Source organism: Lagopus muta, chromosome 4, assembly GCF_023343835.1.
Source record: "Lagopus muta isolate bLagMut1 chromosome 4, bLagMut1 primary, whole genome shotgun sequence".
Taxonomy (NCBI): domain Eukaryota; kingdom Metazoa; phylum Chordata; class Aves; order Galliformes; family Phasianidae; genus Lagopus; species Lagopus muta.
Genome location: NC_064436.1, coordinates 22,593,186 through 22,616,465, shown reverse-complemented (window position 1 = coordinate 22,616,465; position 23,280 = coordinate 22,593,186). Strand labels below are relative to the sequence as shown.

Sequence of the window (23,280 nt, the reverse complement as noted above, 5' to 3'; positions counted from 1 at the left end):
CTCTAGGGCCCAAATTCAGAAGGCTTTAATCATTTTTGGATGGAGTGAAGCACCTTCTTACATTTAACCTTGTGCTACACTTTGTTTTTTACAGCTGACTGAAACACTGATGCTGAAGAAGATAAACAGCATTGTATTATTATGACATTATTCACTGGGAAAGCTGAGAACATGAAAGCACAGAAAACCATCAAAAGAAAGAAGCTGTAAAGGATGAATCAAGCTGTGGGTGAGCAAACAAACTGTACTCCCAAACACAGGCATCCTCTTACCACAAAGTTTCCAGGTGTACTGCAGCAATCAGAGAGACACAGCCTAAAGGCTTGGGGACTGCTGGTGATGCCTAATCAAAGAGAGGAGCAGGTGCTGTGCTAGAATCCCCCTCAGGCTCCAGAGAGCAGTGCTAGAAATCTTCGTAGTTGCAGTGTATCTTCAGCCCACAGGGAAGAATTCATTGTTAAGTGTGTGTTTTGCGGTAAGAAAATGAAGCCAGTATTCTGTATGATTCTTCCTTTTTTGTTTATCTTTTTTTCTACATGCATAAGTAAATCATTATCTACATTAAAAAATTGTGCTGGCCAAACACAAGTTGTATGAGAATGTATTTCAAGGACATGAGTTATTCATACAGGTAGTGAGGGACGAGCTATCCCTTTCTAATGCAGCTCTGAAATTCATTTTACTTATTCAGTTTTTAATGTTGCTTATCAAGATGTTGTGAAGATTCAGGAGAATATGTAAAAGTTTTCCTAAAGATGAGGCATAATCTCCAACCATCTTCTGTGATGCATCCACAAGATAAAATGCAAACATATAAATACACATTTGGGATTCGTGAAAGTTTAGGAATCTGTTCCATAGATTTTTGTTTGCAAAACTAGCCTTAAGTTTCCTTTTATATTAAGTTCAAATAATTCCAGATAAAAAGGTTTGCAATTAACAAAAATTGATTGGGAGCTAAATGAAAGCTAACTTTATGTGGGCTGAGGGAACAACTTTCAAAGTGCAAAGCTAGCAATAGCAGCAGGAATATATCACAGCACCCATAAAATTTGCTCTAGTTTTCTAAAAATACATACCAAGAACTGATGGTCATAAAATATGTCTGAGAGCATGATGCCAGGACTGGTATCACAGAAATGTACACAGTTGTATGCCGAAAGCTATGGTGAATGCCGTAAAAATACTAATCAGGACATTCTCAGCAGTAATACTATAACATTGCATCTCAGATCTTGCACAAGTCAGCATGAACAAGACACAGATTCAAATCAGAGTATGTTCAAAGTCGTATTTCGAACTGTTGTAGCCCTTTCCTTTTATGCCTCCTACCTTTCTTTATTATCCTTTGCTACTCATTAAAATTTTAGTTCCCATAAAACAGAAACTAGTCTTCATAACTGGTGGGTAAAATCAGGTTATCCTAGGGTGAAATCCAGATCATAACAGATGTTCACATAATAATGTATGAAAAATATGTGTGAAATCCATATGAAAGTTCTGTATCTACCAGCACTGTATCTGCTTTGAAAATACATATTTACAATGTATCTCTTCATAAGAAATATAACACTCAACATTTTGTTATCACCTTACTAGTAATGAAGCTTCAAAATAAATGTGATTGCACCTCTCATCAGGAAACATCTATGCAGGTGGTAAATTACACTGCAAAGAGATTTGCTTTTCTTTCAGACTTTCTAAAGATACTATTTTAACATAATAACATTTCTTGACCAGGAGTTTACCCATATTTGGTTTACAAGTCGAGCTTCTTGACATTACTGGACAGTTTTACATTTTTTTCAAGTGATAAAGAAATTGTGGGCCTTGCTGTACAAGATTCTGGTCTCTAAAAAGCACAAGGTTTGTTACTACACAGAATTAGTTATGTGAATAATATATACGGCTACCTCATTATTGGCACATGCAGGAAGAAAATAAAACATTTTCCTAGTAATAGAATTTCCACAATGCAGCAGAATTGCCTGCTCACAGTCTGGACCAATGGTTGAGCCTTCTCACCTGGACCAGGTGAGAAGGCGTGGCTGACACAGGGAGCTCAGGTGCAAGCAATGCACCTGAGTGACTGAAAGGAGTGTAGCCACAAATCACCCCTCCTCACCCTCATTTAAGGGTTAGCAGCAGTAGGAGTACTATCTCTATCCTTGAGAGTGTTTTTCTCAAGCTCTTGCTTCTTTTTGGAAAAGGTGAGCTAATTTTTTTTTCTTCGTTACCTGCTGTTACTCTACAATACTTGTATCCCATTAGAGGGTACTTTGCTTTCTTTTGCCGTATACATAATAATCTTTTGTCACGAAGAAGCTTTGTTATAAATAGGACCTCATAAAAACTTCTCCACTGAGATTGGATGCTGGAGAATATTGGAGCTGTTCAGGAGGAAAGTACACCTCTCCTCCTCCCTGGCCTTGCCTTAATAAAATTACACTACCTGTAATGATCTCCCTATTGAGTGCAGACCCTAACATCCATTAGCCAGAGGCATCAGTATGTTCCTTCAACTCCTGGAAAGGCTTTTTAGTAATATTATAGAAAACGGCAGCTATGTGTAAGGAATCAAGTTCAAGTTTGCTTCAGGCTTTACTTTGGTGACATACAACTGGATTCTGTAATTCCTATTTTGTCTGTGTAGTTCAAAGGAAGAAAAGAATTATTTCAGGATTATTTCATCTATATACAGTCAAGAACAACTTTAAGTGCAGTGCTTGTTTGAGCTAAACTGAGACAATACTACTGTGAACTCTCACATGGAGAATTTTCCAAAATTACTGCTCTCCAAGGATAGCAAAATTTTTAATTTTAAAATTTTTACCCATTTATTTCCTGGTTAGTACTGGCTGCTAGATTTTAGAGGCAGTAATCTCTAGAACAGCATAGCCTCTTTCTACCTTTTCTGGGAACTATCTGGAAGGCTGGGATACCATCACAAGTTCATACAAGCTTGAGAGCACTGAGAAAAAGTTTTTGATCCTTTATTTTCTCTTCCATTTCTTCTAAGCTATTTGAAACAAAGATGACAGGATGATACTTCTCCTAAACAGACTCTTGCAAAAGAGCTCCTGGAAAATACTCTAGATTATGACTTCCTGTTAGAGTGCAGGATGTTCAGGCATTCCAGTTCAATACGAGAGGCTTCTCAGAAGTACCTACATTGGTACCTACATATCAAAAGGCAGAGAATTCCATCTGAATATAAAAATATTAAATATCACAATTCTATGGGTGGACTAAAATTTTTTGTTTCATACAGTAAGGTAAAACTTTTCACTTACAGCTCCTAGAAAACCTGAAAGCAATATGCTGCAGTCTGAGAACACCTGGTGTTCAGATAAGAGGCAAGAATTTTATATGCTTGATAGTGTTTTTTCTTGAATAGTTCAGAAATAAATGAGTTTCACTATAAAATCTGAAACCATGATATTGCTTTTTCAGATTAATTACTTTCTCAAACAAGCAGCAATGGTAGCAGTGCTCAGTTCATCTAATGATTTTCAGTTAGAAATTGCTGCAGATTGCAAAGTATATACTGACAGCAGTGACTTGTTATACATTTGCAGATGAAAATACTAGGAATGGAAAACTGTTGGGCTTGTCAAGTATTTGCCTATGTAATTTGTAAGTTTCAAAGACGGGGGAGGAAGCAGTATTTAATGACAGAGGAGGAAAATAGGGTAAGTCAGAAATATGACAGGATTGAACGGCACCTGAAAACCGAAAGAAGTGTTATGTCCAATCATTTGTGCTGTGCAGATATTTTATTCAGTTCAGAAGAAAACCTGCATTTTATATTAGTTGTATTGCTGGTCACTCACCTTGACAGGCATGTACCAAACTTTTCTTTTTTCAATGGCAGAAGTGGAGGTAGAAAAAACTATCTACCAAGAGAGTAATTGATTCGAAATTTAAAAAAAAAAAAAAAAAAAAAAAAAAATGCCCTTAGTGCTGTCTGTTGACTGATAAATCATAGATCAAAATCTCTCCTATAAAATATTGAAGCAAGCCTTATACACCTCAGGCATAGATTGGCACTTTAATGATTTGTGCATACTAAAGGCTATTTGAATCCAGAACAAATTCTGAATGCTGTGGTGGTGTCTGATTTCATCTCAATTTTATACCCATCTGCTTACATATCTTGAACATTAGTTTTTCTGGAAAAGAGATGGACATTCATTAAGAGTACATTTAAATAATGCAAACCAGGGGAATGTTCACTAACAAGGTGATTAGTTTTGCTCCCTTACTGACCTCCAGATGTAGGCTAACATCTAACAGGCAAGGTCGATAGCTCATATGTGTAAACTTTTCAGCAAACAAATAATCTTTACTCTTCTACTTTTTTTTTTTTTTTTTTTTTTTTTGTCATTTTGTTTTCTGGGATGAGACACTGGGAACTATTTTTCAGATAAGAAATTTTTGTTCCATACACCTTTTGTTCTGAAAAAAATAGTTCCTCCCCTTGTTCACAAATTAACTTCCTCATCATTACCAATAAAGAATGTGCAAATGTGCATAGATAGAGTATAACAGGCAGGTAATGAATCGCTGTCAAGATTAGCTTGCTAATAAGGATAAGAGCTCTAGCTAATATTATAAATTTTCCTGGAGGCCTTAATTGTATTGCCAAATAGAAACTCAGTGTTTTTTTTATTTTATGTAGGTGAGGTCTGCAAAATATCTAGTTGTTCTCTACTCTTTCTGTAAATTCTCTCTAGCCTCAGAAGATACGTCAACTTTGTTCACTTGATTAAAAGACAAAAAAACATCAATGCAATTAAACTTCAGTCAGACTTTGAACTAAACCATATGTTCCTTCATCCCCATTGCATGAAAGAACTTACAGACCATTAAGTACCAAACATTTGACCTTAGGAATACTTTTACACTTTTTAAATTTTTGTTAGGAGACTAACTGGTTTGATATAGCTGGAACTACGTTAAAAAAAATCTTGTGAAATACTACAACATTTGATAACTTGAAGAAGTTAAATGAGCATACTCAACCTCTTTTGAAACAATGGTCTTGAAAAGCTGAAAAGCATTTAAATGATGAGGTTTGTTGTACGCAAGAAACTTTTCTATATGAAGGGAAATGTCTGGTTGTGGCTTGTCATTATAAATTATATGGTACAGCAGAATGAGGATGAAATGTTTAAATTTTATTTGAGCTCCAAAACCTAACAATACTTTATTAAAAATATTACAATGTTTAATAAATATAATAAATAACAATGTTTAACTGTCATAACTGAGTTGTTTTCAGTAAGTTGTTTTAAGCTTAGTCTTAAATCTAGCTCTCCTCAGTTCATAATGTTTGATTTTGGGATAGCAGCAACATCCTTGTAGTTCATTTATCCTTAAGTAATAGACATAATTTCAACCATAACATGCTTTTAATGAAATTTTTGTCATGGATTAAATTTGGGGCAGTGTTTTCTGCTGGGATTAATTGTTCTAGTACAGATTTCAGACAATAAGTATTCAAGAGTTATGGTAGAACTGGAGATATTTTTTTTGTAATCTTGGCAGATACACTTTCATAAGAATTTTTCAACGCTGAGATATGTGCAATAGGATTTGCTAGAAAGAGCCTTGCAAGCTGCCAAGACATTAAAGAATATGCACTGGCAAAGAAAACTGGTGTCCTGAAATTATCCATCAAGCACTGGTATATTCCTATCTTCATTAGAATCCTTCTGGATCTTGTAAGGTAAATCTCACAAGTTCAGAGTATTACTGGCTTCTCCACAAGGACATCTCACCATCTAAATCACTGTTTTTCTCCTACTCTACTCTTTGAAGGGCAATATTACATGCCTACTATTAGGATTATGACAATTCTGAATACAATCATGTGTAAAATATTGCTTTCTTCTTCTACCAAAAAGAAATAATCCTGTTCTTAAATGTATGGCCAGCTAAACAGCCTTAATTTTTTTTTTTTTTTTTTTTTTTTTTTTTTTTGCATGGCCAGCTGTCTTAACTGTTCTCAGCCACCTCTACTCTAATACAAGTCTAAACATTTCTTGTCAGCTTTGCAATTTCATTTTCTTTTTCCAGCATGCAAATTCATTGAATTCCTTGGCTAATGTTATCACTTTTCTCTCAGAATCATCAGATGACCTCAAGATGTCACAAGTTGTTAGTATTCTCTCTGTCCGTACTGAATACAGGGTAGCTGAAGTTTTCAGTTACTATTTGCAAATACCCAGTCCAAAGGTGCTTTGTCTTCATTTTGTTTCATAAGACAACGCTACAAAAAGATTTTCTTTTGTAAAGAAGTTCCTGCATATGCAACTTTTTTCACTCCTTTCTACACACAGCTGGCAACTATGTGCTGCATTCAGCACGCATGGGGGAAAGACCTTTTCATGGTTCCACAGCTTATAATTCCCACAGCTTCTCTAATGCTTTCCTTCTTCCTATTTCTGAAAAGGTTATTTATTGCTAATGCTGACATGAGCACTAAAGCCAGACTTTACATCTCAGATGAGTACTGCTGTTCTTCATGTGAAGTCAGATTCTAGATTATTCCAGCACCATTTTTAGGTGCTTACATGCACAAAAAAAAGACTATGGTCAGACATGAAAGAAACTGTAGTAAATTTAATATGCTTTTTATCTTTAGCCACCCTTCAAAGCTCAATGATATCTGATCCATCCTAGAACAACAACTGAGGTATGCATGGATGTGCCACTGTATCTGCTAATGGCTTTTGTACGTATTTCAAATGGAAACATTAATATGAATTAGTGAAGCTGTCATGGTTTTAATTTATTAAACATGACATGAATTAGAAGCACCTCTGATGAGAAAAGCAAGTAAATATTATGAAGCCTTGAGAAACCCAAGAGCACTTAAGACAGTCTCAGCTCTTGCCACTTTCTAAAGTAATCCTTTTTCTCACAGTACTACTGCATTTTACAGACTTTATCTTAACAATGAACTGTTGTGATACTGGCACCTGTTGCAAGGATATCATTTTAGGAGTGGAGTTATCAAGCTCAAGGCTACTGGGGGACAGATCCACTGACATACTGAGATTTCCTATGTGATATTAGGATCTTAAATGTAAATAGTTAGCCTTAAAACTTACAGTCAGCTGTCATCCTGATGTAGGGATTTAATGTCCAAAGAAGAACCTACAGCTTGACATAATCAAACCATTCAACAGTGAGCATGTCTAAATTTCTCTAGGATACAAAATTTGCTAGTTTTTCTGTGAGAGGAGGAACCTGTTCCAGCTGGTATCGTTGAGTGTGTCTAGTCTGAGAGAACTGTCAGATAAACAGATAGATCCCTTCTTTTTCTTAAAACGCAACTGCTGAAGGAAAGAATAATAACGGTTGTCATGCCACACTCCTTATACAAAGGCAAGAGTAAAGCAATCCTGCAGGATGTGAAGAATAAGGATTATCTCTCTCACTCTTCATCACCTTTCCAGGAGAGCTATTGTGTGTCCAAAAGAGTGGGGTAAGGACAGCACTGCCACCTTTCCTGGCAGAAATACCTGTGTTACAAAGAGAGAAAAGAGACAACTGAAGAGGGGGCAGGCCTTTTTTCAACATTTTCCTATTAACCCTCTTAAGCAATCCCCTGAACACTGTACAATTGTTGCGGTGGTCTAAATCCCCAAGTCTCTGCATCTAAGAGGGAGCCTTGTCAGCTACATCACCATTGCCGGTAACATGGCAACTAAGGCTGCAGGAAGTATTGAACACTGTCTAAACTTTGAACCAAGTTCATTGTGAACAACCTTCCAGAATTTCTATACACCAGCACAATTACAAAATATGCTAATGCAGTTTCCCCTTAGTATTTTTAGAGCTTTCCTTCCAGTTTTCATTCATTTTGTGTAGAAGTAATGTGATAAGACAGATCTTTAGAAATATAAACAAATTGCTTGTATAGCAATCAGCTTTTTTAACATCTTGTGTGTGATTTTACTGTAACAAAAATGTCTGTGTGTTATCATGACTTTTTTTCCACAAATCTCAAACGCAACATCATACAAGCTTCCATAAAGAAAATGAACACTATGCCAGTCAAAACCAGGGCTTAGTTTCTGCAGAGAAATGCTTACACAGAACCAGGGAATTCTCTGCTCCTTGTACTGTCATGTCAGTGAGGAGCAGAGTGCGCACAAAGAGTGGGACAGGATACATCCAGGGAAGCTGACCCAGACAGGTCAAAGAATATCCTGTACTGCATGGCATCGTGCTCAGGAAATAAGACTGGTGTAAGGAAGGAGACCTGGTAGAGGGTGTTTAGAGTGACGACGTTTGTTTTCCCAAGAGACCGTAACATTGTATCCCTATACCTTACAGATTTACTGGTATCAGTCCAGAAAAGAAATTTCTGAAGCAAGAGAATATGTTCACTTTGACGACTAGAGGAAAAACAAACAAACAAACAAAAAAAAAAAAAACAACAAAGAAACAAAAAAGAAAAGCAAAAACAACAACCAAAAAATAACTAAAATTTGAATTAAAAAAAAAGTTTATTACATATCCTATTTATACACAAAAAGGCTTGAACATTAAGAAAAAGTACCAGCAAAACTAGAAGCAAAGTACTATTCATACTGGAGAAAGCTCCACGAAGAGATTAAAATCACATGGTTACTGACCCTGGAATCCAAGTTTTATTTTTTATTGCTGGAGGACCGAGCACTGCCAGCTTGAAGCTCAAACCAATGTAACAACCTAGTGTGAGGAGACATTTTCAAAAACAAACAAACAAAAAAAGATTTTTTAGTTTGTTTGGTGCTTGAAGGTGATTTAATGAGTGACTATATGAGAAAAATTGTACTCTTCCCATCTTAATGCTTGATGGACAAACATGAGGCAGACAGCTGATAAGAATTCTGTTTGGTAGAGTGTTGCTTAGTGTTTCTTAGATACACTTTTATGGTGTAGTGGAGAGCTAAGTGTGCAGAAGATACAGTAATTGGCACAATTCTTAAGTGGGCATGAACTCTAGCTCTGCTTAATGCCTACTGGTACTACAATGACTAAATGAGATACAATATTGAATGCCTCTGAGGTCTAAACTTTGGCCTGAGAGTAATTATACAAGCAGTTTCTGAGACATAAACATCTTTGCCGTACATCTTTTTATTTGATATCCATACTGGTGCTTTCGCATCTGACTATTCAGCATTCTATCTGTAGTTGTACCTGCTGGTAGCACAGTAGCTGCTGGATTGCAATGAAAACTGTAAGATGCTCCAGTTCAGAGCCTTACTAATGCTGACAATTGATTTAGCATTGCAAGCTAACTCAACAGTACTGGGCTGTTTTTGTTCAGAGATTTCAGTGGGGAGTTATTTTAAGAGATATATTTCTTTTGTTGGGGTAAAAAAGCACAGTTTGTCTTAATTATCCCTGACGTTTCAAACCTCATACCAGGCGCTTCCTCCAGGGATAGAAACAAACCAGTCTCCTCCAGAAAACAAGTGTGAAATGAATAAATAAGGCTCTGGTTTCTCTAATAGTGTAGTGCGGTTACTATTTTTACTGTGGGCAGAGGATGCTGTCTAGATGGTTTCTTTTTATCTCTGAGGAAATTCAGGATATTGATAGGTGAAATATTGTGGACAATTAAGAAGGGAAAAAGCTGGTCTAAAAAGCAATATTTGGTATGTACTTGGTTGACTGGTGTGTTCATTCTGAGAGCTAAGTTTTTCTCAGAGGAAAGGGAAGGAACAGAGCAGTCATGCATCACGAATGAAGACTGCTGTTCTTTCCATCTGCAGGCTATTGAATGTGTTAGTAATTAGAAGCTCCTCTGCATCTTTTTACACCTTTTCCATGCTTTTAATGCAATTTTTGTTTAGATTTCATGTATATTTTTATTGAAATAACTAGTTAGGGGACTATTATTGTCACATCACTGTGCAGAGTCAGAAAATCTTGCAGAGAATCTTGCAATGAGTTCCAATGAAAATGAAGGAAAGAGATTATTAAGGAAACTGTTTTTTAATCCTGTAGACCAATACATAAATTGTATGGATCTTTTGAGTTAAAGGCAACCATTAAATTTTGATTAGAACAGTCTTAAGGCTTTTTCGCTTGGTTAGTAAATCTTACATTTAATGGCAGGTATTGGATTGCATTGAAAAACACTAGAGCCAGAGGGAAAAATGTTAGAAAGATAGATAGAAAAATAGATGGATGGATAGATGTCAGCATAATTTCAGAATGCTTTCCTGAGCTTGTGAAGCTGATAGACTATCATAAAGAAGTCTGCTTTGCTGCTGCTTCTTGCTGGGATTTTTGAAATCACTGCGGCACTACACTGACACTGCAGCATAAGGGTTTTGCTGTCTAAATTCTCAACAGCCCAGCTAGGAGCTACTTCCGTGTCAGTCTAGCATCTTTCCTTTACTCAGAGACTAAGTCTGCTTGCGGAATCTGGGTGAAAGCAATGCCTGTATGTGAATAATGAGAGAATTTCTGTGATCTCTTCTTATTAATTAAATCTACTTTATAGCACCTCATGGTCCAAAAACAAACTTCAAACAGTGGCCAACCAAAGATTCAAGCAAAAATATCTGTGACTTGCTTTTATACAGAGATGGCTTTCCAGGAAGGAGAGCTGAAATGAGCAGCTCTGTCTAGACTCGCAAATTTGTGACAAGTTGTACAACATGCCAAAGGAAATTGCTGAGGATCAAGTGCTGCTATGCTTCACAGGTTTGTAACTATTGAAGAAGTTAAGGCCATTCTCAACTGAGAGTATACCTTAAGCTAATGCCAACTTGAGAAAATAGTAAATGTGAAAGAGATTTTAAGGCTTTCATTTTGCACTCTGACACGATCCTTACACTGTTAGCTCATTATTTACTCATAGTTCTCTAATGTTAGTGCTTAACAAGGATACCAAATTTGCTGGTAGATGCTTGCAGAAGGAATTTGGAAAGTGGAAAGTTTTGTGCAGAAAATCCGTAACTTGTTTTGAACCTATCCAACATACTGAAATTCATACAAACAGCTGGAAGTTATTGTATGCAAACTTTGTACCCACATTCCTGCATGCACATCTGAATTCGAAACTCATGGGAGTATTCAAGCACTCCTAACCCCAAATAATAGAAAAGATTATCAGATGCAGTTGGTGTGAAATGAATAAAATGCAAAACAGCTTTGAAAGGTCCTTGCCTGAAGACAGGATTCTAAGAACTATTCATTTTCTACTGGGAAACGTATCAGCTTAAGTTCTCTAAAATACCCGAATATTTTCAGGGTCACTCAAAAAATCATCTGTTTTACAACACTGACAATAATATAAGACTAGCAAAAAGGAGGGAGAGATTTTAAGATTGTACTGCCACTTTTGCTTAGTGTTTTATATGCAATATTTTATAAGCTTTTATTTATGAATATATAGTTCAGTGTTGCTCTGTCGTGCTATATGGTCATGATTATGATTATTCTTGTCCTATTGTACAAAAGATGTCTGACATATCTTTCCATTATACATATCACAGTCTTAAATATAGTGGTATAGAAATATCAAAAAACAATAATGTTAGGAGATTATTAAAGGATAATATATAATTCTATGGAATATAAAAAATTCTTACTATCGTCATAAAGATTAAACTAGCAAGACCAGTACTTTGCTTCTGTGACAGTAAGGCCAATTAAAGCTTTTATTTTTTTTTTAATATTTTGATCTATCATACTGCTGTCACTGAAACAAATTGAAGGAATATATGTATATATATATATATATATATATATATATATATATATATGTATTTCAAATGGCTAACATCATGGCCAACTCTGAAGTGCAATGGGACAGAGATTATATATAAGCCATATTGTGTATAATTATATAAAGTATAATGTATATAACGTAGAATGTGTAAGTTTCTTTCATCTAGTTGGTTTTTTTTAATTGACCAGTGGCATGAAGGAAATCTAGCTTCTTTGTTTCTTTGCCATATCTTCGAAGACGTTATTGGTTTTTTGTGGCTTTGTTTTTTTTTGTTTGTTTGTTTGTTTTGTTTTGTTTTGTTTAGAAGTGGTTGTTTTTCAATTTTCAGAATATCTTTAATGACATCTTATTCATGACCTCAAATAACAATAAAGTTCTTCATCTTGGGAGATCTCTGCATCAAAAAATCATTTGCATGTCTGTGCACACTTACGTATGCATGTATAACTCCAAGGAACATCAGTCTTGCAGAGTATCTGTCAGGTTTTCTAAAAATTCTAGGTATTACTGATTAATCAGCACAATCTAAATTTATACAAATTCCTGACAAGTGCTTCAGGAACATTTGATATTTGTTTTCTAAGGATCAAGTCAAAGCCTATGGAAGTTAACATTGTGTCCATTTCAACTGGCACTGGGATAAATCTTAAAATAATATTTTTTATTGTTACAGAAAAATAATAATAATAGCATGCAATATTCCATACAAATAACATTGATATTCACTAAAAACTATGGAAATGTCATTTGACATTCTTTAATATCAGAGTAAGTTTTTATCATCATTCCTGTGTAAGAAAAATGTAGAACTATACACATTATTAAATCTTTCCTGATTAAGCCTGCTCAAATAGTTTTAAGTATGTGATTTGCTTGTTTTTTAATGTGAAATGCTATATAAGAATAGCGCTGTACTGCTTTAACGATGTTGATCGTTCCAGAGATTTGAAGGTTTTTAGACTGAATATATACGTTTTTTATCTTTCAGAAAAATATCTTGCTTCTGAAAGGCATTAGATATATATCTTTACTGTGGTCATTAAGCCCATGATCCATCTAGATACTATTTCTGTTAACTCTGTTCACATACCTGCTTGACTTTAGGAAGCATATCATAGTGTGCTTGTTGATTTCTTCCTGATCATTATTTACTAAGCTACAATACACAAAAAGTTACAACTGAAAGACAGATTAATAATTCATACCTCTATTATAAAAATCCGTAAATTGTATTCCAAGCAATGAGCTGCATCTGTTACCTAAAAATAAGAAGACAGGCACAGCATGGTAACAATTTAGAATATGGGACATTGCACGGCAGGAAAGTTCCCATTGAGATGACTTTGGCTTAGATGAAAGTCCTAGCTGTCTACCTTCTTTGATTGAACAGTTTCATTTTTTAAAGTAAACACTACTGTATATTCTGCGAATATTGCCAGTCTTCAAGAATGTCAATAATTCTTTCTGACAAAACCGAGCTGAAAAGAAGAGCTTAGGTTAAGCATACTGCAAAGATCATCTTGCAAAATTTAAGGGAAATTTCTTCAGGAAGCTGTTGGTTTCTGGCATACAAGAAATATTTGCCAGAAGTTTTGTAACATATTCTATGTGGGAAAATGTAATAATTTATATCAAGTTAAAAAAATCTGTTAATTGTCTATGACATTCAAGCCTATTTTAAAGACCGACGGAAAAATACACAGTACAATCTTAATACTTTCTGTTGTGCAGATGAAAAGAGATGGTAGGCCGCATTAATAACTGATAAAATCTAAAGGAATTATTCAAAACTTTAGTGAGACTTCTGTCACAAGATTGCACAGCCAGCATATACCTTGCATACAAAAAATGTCTGCTTCATATGATGTTTTATATACTGATATACCGATTTCATCCTGGAAAAAATCAATGACATTTTGTCTTAGCTGATATTGAAGGCAAGGTTCCCAATAATTTTTCTAGAAAGTCATATCCAAAATGCTTTGACTCAAATTGAATTTTCAGAAAATAAATTGAAACTTTGAGTCCTTTGCCTTTAAGATACTGAGTATCATGACATGATAATAACATTATTTTCAACTGCTTAATACTCTTTGCTATTTGAATGCCAGACATGAGACCTTGACACAGGAGAGCTAAATTACACTGAGGCATATCACAAAGCAATTATTTCAAATCAGTGAACATTTTATTTTGTTTTCCTTTGCTTTAATCTGTTTTAATTAGCCTCAGTTACCTCTCTCTTTACACAGAAATTAAAAAAAAATAATTCAATTAATACATGTTACATGTTGTGGTGATGTATCTTAATGGAGTATTTGCTGGCTTTCTAAAATAAAGACAGAAGATTCCCATGGCAGCCATCAGAACACAGACCATTCAGATAAAACATACAGTGTTTCATGTGTATGCTGTTTGTACCCCAAATCTATTTTCTGTATAGTAAAACAATGCTAACTAGAAACACAAAGAAGGAAATATTCCAATTTTCCATTTCCCTCCTAGTCTGAGCTACAGAGAACTTGGTGTTTTTGGGAAATATCAAGTACAGATTTATTTAGAACTCTGCCTAGTTAAAGGTCAATGTAATGGAAACTGGAAGTTCTTCTGTTTGAACAACTTTTTATTAAATAAGCAGATATATATAACGGGTAGCTGATTCTGCTTTCTTTCTAGAAATGAAAACTAAGTCTGCTGGTCACTGGACATTACATTTTATAGAGTCCAGATCCTGCTGGAAATTGAATTGAGAGTATGCCGGGTCTGAGGTCTCCAAGAAAGTCAGACAGAGGAAAACGATGTTCTTGGTGACTGTCCACAAGGGTGCACAGAGTAATATGGCTCCTGATCTGGAATTCCAACACTATGTCAGTTTTCATGTAGACATCAAGTGCAAAATTTTCATTAAACCACTGGAAAAACAAATGCTGAGTTAGATAGAAGTAAACTGTAGGATAGTACATTTTGGTTTTCTTGAGAAAAGATTATGTTGCTTTGAGATTTTTACTGAAATTGTGGCATTAAATAGAAATAGATCTTTTTCAAAAATTGTACTGGTAGTCATTGCCAGATCTAATAAACATATAAATTCAATTTCAATGTAATGATTCATTCGTATTATGGTCTACTTACAGAGATTCCCTAGTGAAGCCATTTGCTCCTGATTTACTGGCCCAGGACATCTCTAATAAACCAGGCCTGTAAGCCAAGACAGAGTCAAAAATAATACCCATGGACAGGATGGGTGAGGACAGTGCACTTTGAGTCAGTAGCACACTGAGTGTCTCAGTAACAACAAAGGTTAAACCTTAGTCTTTAAACATTAAGGCTGCTATCTAGGTAAGGCAAAATGACCAAGTCGATTCCTCTGATAACTTAAAAGCAATAATATGGAGTCATGTGTCTCTTTTTGTTACACTTACAATGAACATATTGTGTAGTACCGCGATCTTCTACAAAACATTTTCTGTACATACAAAACTTGGGTTATGTAAGTCTTATGTGATGTTAATTTACAGTAATTGTTGATATTTTTTTGTGAAAATGCATGAAATTCTACTCCTTGGAACTTTGCTGGAGGCTATACACTGATTAAGAGAATACGTTGGCTAGAATTTTTCTTCTGTTGGGAATGCAAGCAGTAATGGTTACAGGATTCACTGTTTGGACTAGAAGGGTATAGGCTGTAAGATGAAAAGAAGGGGCAAACTCTGCATTGGTTTGTAGAGTGCAATTCCTGTCCACCTTCTGATTGAGATATGATGATAATTGGCCCATGATCATTGGTGAGGCGAGGGGAGAGCTCTTCTCACAGGATGTCCCTGTTTTCAGTCAGTGCCTCCAAAGTCTGCAAATGTAAATGGAGAAGAGAAAGAGTGATCTAATCTAAGATGCTTTCAGCTTCATTTTTTCATTCTCTTGTGGAGTGAGAGCTGCAGAACGATTGCAAACTATTAAGAGACAAAAGCCACATAGTACCTCTGGTATGAGTCTCTTCCAGCTCAGGATATTCTATGATTCCACAATTAGTCTCTCCCACTGTTAACTCATAAAGCTAGTTCTGAATGTCTACAGCCAACTTATTTCCTAACATGTTTTCTTCAAAATATAGTAAGTAATTAATCCTTCTGCATTAATCTCCTGCAATAAAATTAAGTTAAAAATTAAACTTGAATAAAAATAATAATAGGAGGTTGTGAACTTTGATAGAAAAATCAGTTTATTCTGTGTAAGCACAAAAAGAAATCCATTCAAAGTAATGCTCCTTCCCCAGAAAACCTGAAAACTTGCAATTTATTTCAGCTTGAAATTCATCTTTGGACAGAATATCAAAGTTCCAATAATACAGCTCTATTCCATAACAAGAATAGATTTTCAATAAACCATATTTTTTAAAGAAAAAACAATCCTGTCCTTTGCACAGGGCTCATTTATGTACCTTTTGTGTTTAACCAAATCTATGAGCTACTGAGATTACTTACCTGAGATGATGATAAAGATTCACTTCAGGGCTGTAAATAGGGAGAAACGTGAATACTCTTTGTCCCCTAAATGACTTTTCTTGCTTTATAGCAGACTATGTTTTCAGGTATTAAAAAATAAAACAACTACCAAAACAACCAACAGAAATTATAAGTTAATAACCTTTAGCTTTTGTTGTGTTATCTATTATACTGATACTAAAGGAAAATATTTCCCTTTGACTCCCAAACATATTATGACAACTAGTTTGAACAGAATGCTAGCTTTGGTATTGAACCAAAGAATTTTTAGCCACAAAGAGATAAGTTAAAGTTCACATGTTTTTGAATTAGCAGTGACTATAGTGGTGTCTGCAATATGAAAATTTTGAATTATTTTGCATTTCTATAATCTATATATGGGATATATTAAGCAAGCTATATTACTTCTCACTAAGGGCTTCTTCAGAAGAATGCTACATGCAGGTCATCTTTAACTCAGGTAGTTTGTTACACTTGTCTTTCAGCAGGCAGCTGTATTTTATTCACATTCTAACCAGTCACATAATCCATCCACACGAAGTTATCTACATTTCTACAGTAAGCAAACAGACGATAAGTAATTTTGTGTTCTAGTGCACAGGATTTGAACATTTCTCTATGGTTCTTAGATGGTCTGGGATGGGATAAACTGCAACAAATCTGTAGAGCATTTCAAGTAAATTCTGTGGCACAAAAAGGGCAAAGTCAGATCTCATTCACTTCTGACCCATTCCCATCTATCTCTACAGGGAGAAGAGGCATCAGATTTTTTTTGCAAAGGTGATATTAGCAATTTTGCATTCTTTTGGAAGAAGTAATTTGAGGCTTTTAATTCCCTCTCACTTTTAAATTGAGGAGTACCAGAAAGAAATATTTTGCAAATCTGTTCAGCTATAATCTTGAATGAAACTGTAAAATAATTCCACACTAGATCATGAACAAGTCAATAGTTACGTTGAATTTGAGTAAGAAGTTTCCTCTCCCTTCATTTTCTTTTGCCTTCTCCTTTCCCTTCTTCCCCTCCCCTCACCTCGCCATATAAGCAAATCTTCTTAATATCTCTGGTGCACAACTTTAATCTTGAGGTGTACAGCAACTTATCCTGATGTTGAATAGTATCTTGGGAAGAAAAGGAAAGATTTATCAGAGTTCCAAAATCTGCTTAATAATAAAAAATACTCGTTTAATGCTTGAGCTTTTCCCGAGAGTGATCATTAAGAAAATAAAATTGTTTATGTAACTGCAATGAATTTTAGCACATCCAGATAGAAAATAAATGAATTATTATAAACTGGGAGGCAGGTGGTAGAACTTAAATAGTAGCTAATATTTTTTACAGTTTTTTTCCCTTATATATTCTTCATCATCTTTTGGCATTATTCATGTCTCTATAGATTAATCTAATGTAACTCAGAATTTTGGTAGAACAACTTCTTAGATTTATTGTTATAATTTGAATTGTAAAACTGTTTTAACACAGTAATTGGTCTTAGTATTGCCCTTCATTTGCTTTGAAACATATTTAGTTGTAAATTTATCCAAGAAGATAAGGCAGACTTTGCTGCATAAGTAATAAAAGTATTGCATGTTATATTTTAATTGAAATAAATCAATATTAAATATTTCTATTTCAATATCACAGCAAAAGAACATGAGAATGAAAAAATTTCTGAATTATTATTTCACTGAAATGACTTGGAAAATGATTATAGTACAGAGGGAAAGAAAACCGGTGAATTATTTGAAGTAGATGATTTGCTTGTGGAATCAAGGAAATTTTATTTTATTGTACTCACATTAAGCATAATTTCAATTTATTTGTCCATTGGAAAAAAAGAAAAGGACAGACTGATATTTCAACATACAGATTATTTGTTGAAAGGCCAACTCTCTGTGTTTCCATGGAAATTTTTGTGCAGCTTATCACAGCGCATTTTCAAAATCTGTGCTGGGTTGGTTGGCATTTACTCATCTACGACTGGTAACTCACATTGCATAGGTTTTAGCTTCAATGTCAGAATTGGTCACTGAGCATTATGAATTTTAAACACTTTTATAAACAGAATTTATAACAAAATGGCAAACTCATAACATCATAAGAATAAAGTATTTCTGTTAGTGTTATCTGTTGCTCTAAGTTTTTTTTCTTGCATTCTAATATGCCACGTCCTTAAGGAAAACTACCCCATTCATTCTTATTACATTGTTCTTCTGTCAGTAATGTATGCTTCAGTAGAAGGTGCAGGTGCCCAGTGACACTGAAAATCAGGCAATTAGTGTCTCTGTTATGATACTGAGGCCTGATTAGCCTCTGCCTTGTGAATACACACCTTGACCTGTGAGAATTATTTCCATGCTGTTTATTGCTGTAGTTTAATTCCCATTTTCAGCTGGGGAACTGTTTGGAGCTGCTGCTTTCTTTTTCCAGTAGATGAGCTGATATTTTAAATAAGCTTTACATGTTTTATTAATATGAGATCATGTCATAAAGGAAGCACAGACCCTGAGAAACACAGAGGTCTTTCTTTGCTCATTTATAGTAAAAGAAGGCAACTCTTTTAAACTAAAAAAAAGGTGGGTTCACCTCCACAACACTGGAAAAGGAAAAATGAAAAGAAGGAGGAGAAAAAAGAAAGACCTAATTTCTTCAGCAGAAACGACAAAGAGTGACTGGATAAAAAGCATTGTCCTGGAGGCTCAGCAGTAACCAGTCCAGGCAGTTCTTAAAGACTATATGCCAACTGTGCAGAGCAGCCTGCTTTTCCTGCTCAGTGCAGCCTAGAGGTTTCTAGAAGAGCCAGAGAAAAGGGCAGGAATGCAGGGTGCAGCCTCACTATGTTATTTTCAGTTTTACATAAGGAACAGAACACCAGATACAGTTTATTGACTAAGCCAGAGCCTCCCTCTTAACTCCATATTTCAATACAACTGCTGCCATTCTCAGTGTTTATTGTGGAGTGCTGGTATAGATCTCTACACCTACATGCTGTTTTACTATCTTCATCCCTTCTCTGATGAGCTTTTACAGCTTGGCAACTATACTGGCAACAGTAACAACACTTGTTTTCACCGGTGTCCTAATTTTTACTTACAGATACTTAAGGAAGAAAATGACCTCATTGTTCTAAGACACAGAGCAGCTGTCAGATGAGTAAGAAACATGGACTGTGCTCATGGCTTTTCATGCAGTGAAAATTTGGTTCTTCTTCTATTGACACCTTGACTTCACCTGCTCTAGATCATCCTTGGAGAGCAATAATTTTGTAAGTTCAAAGCAAAAGCCTAACTTATACAGTAATTCTGCTAGTGAGAATAGGTTTGCTCTGTCATGTGGCTGTATCTCATCTGTTAAGATGTATGGCAACTGAGCTACTGCTGTAGTCCTCTGCCTCTGCCTACTTTTTGTATGCTTTTGCTGAAGTCTGCAAAAAAAATACTCTATTTCCTTTAGTGGGAGGAAAGTTTTGTCAGCACTTTGTGGAAATCATATGCTGAGTGTACAACCAGCCATTAACTTGAATTTGAAAGTATAAATTCTGGTAAAAAAAACTTCCTAGCACTGTAGCAGTACCTGCTAAAATACTCCATTTGGAGCACACACCATAAGCAGGATATAAAGTTTATCTGGAAATAGATTAAAAGGGAAAATGGGTGACTCCATAGGAAATCATCCAAGCATTAATGGTAAAATAAATATCTTCTTCCAATTCTCATGTTTTCATGGTTTTTGTTTTTGTTTTTGTTTTTTTCAGAAAAGAAATATGAAAATTAACATCCCAAAGATGCAATTTGAAATGAAGAAATATCATGTAACCACTTTCAGTAACACTGAAGTTCAGTATGGTGTATTTAGATCACCACATCTCTGATAGTCAACTTTTGTCTTGCAATTTCCAAAGCTTTTAACAGTAAATTAAGTATCTCCATAAACAATTTTTTTTTTTTTTGCTTTATTAGTGAGCAGTGTGACAATCCAGTATCCATTTTTGTAGCAAATATAACTAAAAAAAAAAAAAAAAAAAAAAAAAAAAAAAAAGTGATAAAGTAACGAGCATTTTTTCAGCATAAGATTATACTTTTATATTCAAAATTATGGGGATCATATCCCTGTCATTACTGAAATTTACATAGCTTTTGTACAGCTCCCAGTGATCTTAAGCTCATCATTGGGAAAAAAAAAATCCTGCTGTGGACCACCAGCAACCAAAATGAAGCTGGTGGATGAAAATATATGAATCCCATGCTGCAAGTTACAAAATTTAATATGTTTTAATCTAGTTCATTAAAAGTCTTTCTAGAAATTAAAGAGATCAATCAAACACAATGTTCTAAAATAAAACCACATAATCAGTAATCTGTGGAGACGTCCAGTCACCACTTGTAGATTTTTTGCAAATAATGTCTTATTTTTACTTCCCAATTCAGAAGTACCAAGGGAGATCTACAGAAGGAGTTCTATAGACAAGCCTGGGAACTAAAATTTGTAGCTCATTATACATTATAAATTGTTGGCATCAGTGGAAATATTAGTTTTATGACATTATATTTTTTTTCCCAGACAAAAGAGAATCTCTCCAGGTATCATGAGAGCTAACCATATTATTGCCTCTTCCTGCCAGTATCTTATTTTCAGCTCAGTTCTGATTAACTTGGTCAAATTTAATTTAGAGCTTTTGTTTTCAAGCCATATTTATAAGAATTGCTGCTGTTTAGAAGTTGGACCGAAAGACTGGAAATGTCCAGTTTTTCACTGTATGTATAAACAAGGCAATAAAATATATTTTCTTTTCCTACAGGTTTTACTTTGAAGTGCATGCAGCAAGCTGACCAGTGTCAACATAGCTTTAAGTTGAGCATCACCAGACACATATCTGGTCAAACTTTAGTTTGGATGGTAAGAGGGCATACTGTCTCTTTTCAGACTTGGAGAAAAAATTACTTGCTATACCAAGGACCTGAGTCCTGCTGACAGATCTAAATAAGATTCAGTTTAAAAGGCCTTGTAATATTGTTTCAGTTATTTTCAATTACTCATCCTTGCTGTCTTTCACTTTTGAGGAATGGAGAAGACAGGAAAGGGGGGGAGGGAATTTTAGAAGGGCATGTAGCAACAGGACAAAGGCAAATGTTTTTAAACTGGAAGATAGTAGATGCAGACGAGCAATTCTTTACTGTGGGGGTGAGACACTAGAACAGGCTGCCCAGAAAAGTTGTGGATCCCCCCTCCCTGGAAGAACTCAAGACCAGGCTGGATAGGGCTTTGAGCAACCTGGTCTAGAGGGAGGCGTCCCTGCCTATAGCAGGAGGCTGGATCTAGATGATCTCATGGATCCTTTCTAACCCAAATCATTTTTGTAACTTTTGAGTGCTGGTTTCTTCAAAAAATACTTTTTCCCCTACGTTTGCAAGAAGTTCCTTGCTAAATAAGTTTTATGTAAAGAGTGGCCTCCTTTTGAGGGTGCTGAGGCATACAGCATCTTTATCCAGTGGGTAATGATTAACATCCCTCCTTACCGCATAATGAATAGCAGGCATGAGAAGGCATAATTCCTAATAATTCCTAAACACCATTGCTCCACCTTTTATCACTTCATGGAAATGCACTAAGAAATCCCTGAAAAAAAAATGGCAAAATTCCAGATCCAGACTTACCACTAGTTTTTAAGGGATACTTGAAATGAAGAGCACATGTAGACTTGAAGTTTTGAATCTCTACCTTCTTTACAGAGTAGTATAAGAAGTAAACAAATGTAGAATTAATTCTCCACTCATTATCTTCTTTCTACTTTCTCTAAATTCAATTTCCAGTGATGAGTACTGAGATATTTTTAGTTACACAAGAATTTGTATAAGATACAGGTTGAAAAATGCCTGCTGTACTTCTTCTGATCTCAGATGGTCCTCATCTGTTTGCTAGGAAATTTGTTCAGTATTTTTCTTGTTTTCTTCCCAGACCTCCTCTGTGCCTTTCTGCCCCATTCTGTAATGCCCTGGTTCTAGCATCTGACTTTTTAAAGCACTTTTATATTATTGTAGTCTCCTTTACTGCAAGCATAAGGGAAAAACAGCCTTCAGCTTTCTCCTATTATATTCCCTCAGCAGTAGAAAATGAGATCTTGCATCATTCTGTTACACTTAAGACATTTTTATTAGAGTGACATTAGCAGAAAGAAAAAGAAAAGTGTCATAAATTTAACTTCATAACATAAAAAATAATTGTATGTGTTATCAAACACCAGAGTTCACACCCATTCAGCCAACATCTTGAAATGGAGAATAAACAGAAATTTGGTAGGACAAGAAAGGAAAAGGGAGAAAAACATTTATGTTCCTTTTAACTTATTTTCCTTGATAAACATTGAGTAATTTCACATTTACAACAGTTTTGAATTGTAACACAGTGTCCAGAAATAATTAGGCAATGGCAAAAGTTATCCTTTCTTATAGTTTTATTATCTCTAAGTAAATATTTAAGATATTTATGGCTTGCTTGTGATTATAACACAAACAACTGGATCAGATCATAAACAGACATTTCCCACAGAACAATGTCATAGAGGTACTGTGTGACTGCCAATAGTCTCAGTAACGAGAGTCGTGATGCTTTTTCTTCTGAAACAGGCATGAGAAAAATAATGAAGTAAAATATCCATTCTCTATGTTCTTCCCCAGGTCAGATAGTGGAGTACCCTTAGGATAACTGGTCTGACCTTTAAAGACAGACATGAAGGTATTCAGAACCTTTGCCTTTCCTTCATCCTCAGTGATTACATTCCCAGACTCATCTAATAAAGAATGGTAGTAGTAGTGCCAAGATGTGAAGCCTTACTTATTTCCTTTTTCATATAAATCAAAGTACCTAATCCATCTTATTTCCAATGTTTAAATATACATACACTTTTTTAGTGTTATCTTTTTAATACAGGTCAAAGCATACCTAGTAAGTTACAACTGGTTTATATCAGGTACACAAAAAAAGATATTTACAGAACTGTTTTTTGCAAAGTTTTAATTTCCATTAATAATGCA

At 35.0% G+C, this 23,280-nt stretch overlaps 1 long non-coding RNA gene across 1 annotated transcript; it reads left to right on the top strand.

Moving 5' to 3' along the window:
- Positions 1 to 2,156: 2,156 nt before the first annotated feature.
- On the top strand, positions 2,157 to 14,536 carry LOC125692415 (uncharacterized). The gene is made up of 3 exons (XR_007376639.1): positions 2,157 to 2,210; positions 5,551 to 5,731; positions 14,426 to 14,536. It is a non-coding gene; the product is annotated as an uncharacterized LOC125692415 (long non-coding RNA).
- Positions 14,537 to 23,280: the final 8,744 nt, after the last annotated feature.